A 4998-nucleotide genomic window follows, 5' to 3' on the forward strand; every position below is an offset into this window, starting at 1 on the left:
AGCCCAAGCCCATGCTGATGAAAATCATAGGACCAATCCCAACCACCCCACGGGCCCTCATGCTGTCCCAGAGCAGGATCCCCTATGGGATTACAACACCCCTGAAGGCTTGCAGTCTCGTGACCTTTTTACATCCTGCCTCTTGGCGGGCCTGAAAAAGGCCACCTGCAAGGCTGTTAACTTTCAAAAGGTGCAGGAGGTCATTCAAAGAAAGGAAGAAACACCTTCAGAATTCTTGGATAGACTAACCAAGGCCCTTCAACAGTACACAAACCTCGACCCAGAAACCCCTGATGGCCGTCATGTCTTAATGACATATTTTCTGGCCCAAAGCTACCCTGACATTAAAGCCAAGCTTAAAAAGCTTGAACAGGGCCCTGCTACTCCTCAGACTGAAATCCTTGCTGTCGCTTTCAAGGTTTTTCATGGTAGAGAGGATGAAAGCGAACGCCGTAGGCAGAGGGTTGAAAATGCCAAGTTCCAAATGTTGGCCCAGGTCATTCAGAGAAGGTCATCACCACGCCGTCCTAATAAGACACCCCCTGGAGCTTGCTTCAAATGTGGTAAGGAGGGACATTGGGCCAAGGATTGTCCTTCGCCGAGGACACCCTCCACCCCCTGCCCAAAATGCCACCAAAGGGGACACTGGGGGGTGGACTGCCCAACAACCCGGAAGGGAGGTTGGTCAGCCGCCCGGCAACCCCAGCCTCTCCTGGGCTTGGCAGAGGAGGATTGACGGAGCCCTGTGCCTTCCCCCCCAACTATTACCATCAAGAAGCAAGAGCCTAGGGTCACCTTCATGGTGGATGGACGCTTCATTACCTTCCTCTTAGATACTGGTGCCGCTTTTTCGGTCTTGAGGGAGTATTGGGGTCCTACCACACCCTCAAAAACTCCTATTGTCAGGGTAGGAGGTAAACAGATTTTCCCTCGAAACTCCCCCCACCTTATCATGTTATATGCAGGGATCCCTTTTGTCCTTCACACACTCCTTTCTCGTTATGAGCCATTGCCCCACTCCCCTTCTGGGAAGGGACATACTCTCACTATTGAAAGTCACCATTCACATATCACCCCACATCTCTCCTACCTCTCATTTCCTCATGATGTTCCTAGGGACAGATACACCTCCTTCACACACTCTTCCACAACTATCTAAACCAGTTAACCCTGAGGTTTGGGACACAACTACACCCTCTGTGGCTAAATGCAGTCCTATTCATATTGTCTTACAGGACCCTTCAAGATATATTAGTCAACCACAATATCCACTCACAACCACAGCCCTCCTCGGATTAGAACCCATCATCCAAGATTTATTATGAAAGGGATATCTTAGGCCTACACACTCTCCTTTCAACACCCCCATTCTGGCAGTTAAAAAACCTAACGGGTCCTACAGGCTGGTTCAAGACCTTCGCCTTTTCAACTCCTCTGTGGTCCCCATCCACCCGCTAGTGCCCAACCCTTACACCCTCCTCTCTCAGATCCCTGCCACTACTACCCACTTCTCGGTCCTAGATTTGAAAGATTCATTCTTTTCTATTCCCTTGTCCTCAGAATCTCAGGATATCCTTGCTTTTACGTGGACTGACCCTCACACCTGCCATTCTCATCAGCTTACCTGGACTGTCCTCCCACAGGGATTCAGGGATAGCCCCCATCTCTTTGGCCAAGTTCTTGCCCAGGACCTCACATCCTTTCACCCCACCTGTCCTGACTCTACTCTCCTTCAATATGTCGATGACCTTCTTCTATGTAGTCCCTCTTGGGAACACTCTCAATCCCACACCGCCCAGCTTCTTAATTTCCTAGCAGACAAGGGATATAGGGTGTCTCCCCACAAGGCCCAGGTTTCCCAGTCTTCTGTCACCTATCTTGGTTTTCGCCTTACACCCGGGAAAAAGGAAATAACACTGGATAGGAGGCAACTCCTCTCTAATCTTCCAGTGCCCCATACGAAAGCCGAAATACTATCATTCCTAGGACTAGCAGGTTATTTTAGGGCCTGGATCCCAAATTATTCTCTTCTAGCCAAACCCCTGTATGAACTAGCAAAGGGACCCCCTAGTGAATCTCTTGCCTCCTCCCCCAACTACCACTTCCGCAGGCTTCAGCAACTCCTCTTAAAGGCACCTGCCCTTCACCTTCCTGATCTTTCAAGACCATTTCATCTATATGTCCATGAAAAAAGGGGGCAAGCACTTGGGGTCTTAGGTCAAAACTATGGGCCTACATTTGCACCTGTGGCATATTTGTCCAAGCAACTAGACCCTACCGTCCGTGGGTGGGCCCCTTGCTTAAGAGCTCTGGCTGCTGGACAAATTTTACACAAAGAAGCCTCTAAGCTGACTTTTGGGGCCCCTTTAACTATCCACTCCCCACATCACTTGAAGGATCTTTTAGCTTATAAGAGCCTTCAAACCCTTCCTCCATCCAGAGTTCTGTCACTCCTCACTTCCTTTCTGGAAAACCCTAATATTACGTTCCTCCCCTGCTCTGCACTGAACCCTGCCTCACTGCTCCCAACGACTCCCACGTCTGACACACCAACTCATAATTGCTTGGAAACCTTAGATGATTTCCTCCCCTGTCATCCTTCCATTTCTGAGGGACCACTCACCAAGCCTGACCTTATCTGGTTCACTGACGGCAATTCCTTTAGACAGAACGGCACTCATTACTCTGGATACGCTGTAGTTTCAGCCACTGAGATTATAGAGGCCAAAGCTCTGCCTTCAGGAACTACCAACCAGCAGGCTGAACTCATAGCAGCCACTCGTGCCTGCCTTCTAGCTCAAGGCAAATCCCTCACCCTTTATACTGACTCAAAATATGTCTTCCATATTCTATTATCCCATGCTGCAATATGGAAGGAGCGAGGCCTACTTACCACCAAAGGTAATGCGATCACTCTTAATTCGGCTCTTATAACCAATCTGATAGAGGCCTCCCACTTACCCACCCAGTTGGGAGTTGTCCATTGTAGGTCCCATCAGAAGGACGGCTCTCTTATCACTGAGGGCAACGCCAAGGCTGACCAGGCGGCATGAATGGCTGCTACCATTTCCAATTATGGCCCCCCTGGGGGACATATAATGGCCACCTTAGACAGCTCATCTGAAGCCCCTACTTCTTCCAGTAAGAACAAGGATCTTTTCGAGTTCCTTCATACTCTATTCCATTCCAAATCTCAGTCTTTGACCCTCTTTTTACAGAGCTTCTTTTCCCTCACCCCCTCTGACAAAGCCATGCTACAGAATATAGCCTCTAATTGTCAGATCTGTCAGCGGACCAACCCTCATACTCCTTTAAGGCCTAAACCTTTCCCCTCCCACCAAGCTCGGGGACACACTCCTGCTGCTGACTGGCAGGTAGACTTCACCAACATGCCCACAGTATGGCGCACTAAATACCTCCTTGTCTTTGTGGACACCTTCTCTGGTTGGGTTGAGGCATTTCCCACTTCCAATAAAAAGGCTTCCACTGTAGCTTCAATCTTACTGACAGACATCATCCCTAGGTTTGGTATGCCCACTTCCTTACAATCTGACAATGGTCCTGAGTTTATTTCTAAGATCACACAAAAGGTCTCTCAAGCCCTCTCCTTCAAGTGGCATTTCCACTGTCCATATTGCCCCCAGGCTTCAGGGAAAGTGGAAAGGGTAAATCGGACTCTAAAGGAAGTCCTTACCAAATTGACAATGGAATTAAACTTAGACTGGGTCAAACTCCTTCCCTTGGCTTTGCTTTGAATCAGAGCTCTCCCTAAGAAACCATCTTTACTGTCTCCCTTTGAGATAATGTATGGAAGACCTCTTATACCCCCTGGGTTGGTCGTTTCACAAGGACCTCTCACCCGAGATTTGTCTTTGCCTCTCTTGTTTCATCTCCGCTCGGAACTCTGGAAATATCAAGACTGGCTTCTTCCGGACCCAGTCTCCTCTCCAAACACTCCTCCCTTAACACCTGGAAGTTTAGTCTACTATAATACCCCAGAGGAGAAAGGGCCTCTTACCCCAAAATGGGAAGGCCCCTATCCTGTCATTCTCTGTACCCCCACTGCCACCAAACTCTCCTTACCAGACAACTGTCTCACTCCCTGGATTCACATTTCTAGGTTGAAGCCATATCACCAGGAGGCCCCACCTGCTGACGACAGGACCACCCCAGAGGAACTCCAAGAATCACCTCCTGAACCTCCCCTTTACTCCTGCTCTCCACACCCATCTCACCCCTTTAAGTTGCGGCTCACACGGTGTTCCCCGCAGCCCATTTCCTCTTAAAGAAGGCACAATGAGCTTTCCCAACACCCCAGTCTTCTCTCTCTGCTTGTTTTTTGTGCTCTGCTTCTTTTCTGTGCTCTGTCGGGACCGGTCTTTACCCTCCTCTCCTACCATGTATCTATTCACTCTTCGGGAACGATACTCAGAACATGGCATGCTGAAGGTCCGCGAAGTGGATGCAACTACTTGCTTCATCCACAACTGCTCCTCTATTTCCCTAAAATTGTCACCTTCCAGGACCTTCGTCCCTGGTAGCTGGAACTGGCCTTTCATTTGCTTCCTTTTTGATCAAACCAAAGGCTATTGCCATTGGTGGCCTGAGATATATAATGGGTGCCCCTATTGGTCATGCAGGTTCCATGATGAACGTGGTAGCTATTCTTACCACTCACTTGGTTACCCTGTAGGATGGACTTCTAGTTACCTAAAATGGCATAAAGGCTCTTCATCCGATATCCATGGATGGTATACTTTAGATATACCTGACCCCAAGGCCAAACGTTGGGACTATGTTGAGTTTGCTGTCTATGCTCGGACAACCTCAGCCAGACCCACAGGGTGGATGACTGTTGGCCGCACCCTGATTACGCCACCTAAGGCAACCATCCAGGTAGTCGAGCACATCAAGGAGTCAGAATCAAAACTTCAAGATCTTATCCATAGCCCATCCAAAGAGGATTCAGAGCCTTCAACTCCCTCAGGCCTCCCTCCC

Source organism: Spermophilus citellus (genome assembly GCF_964194105.1).
Source record: "Spermophilus citellus genome assembly, chromosome: 15".
Lineage (NCBI taxonomy): Eukaryota > Metazoa > Chordata > Mammalia > Rodentia > Sciuridae > Spermophilus > Spermophilus citellus.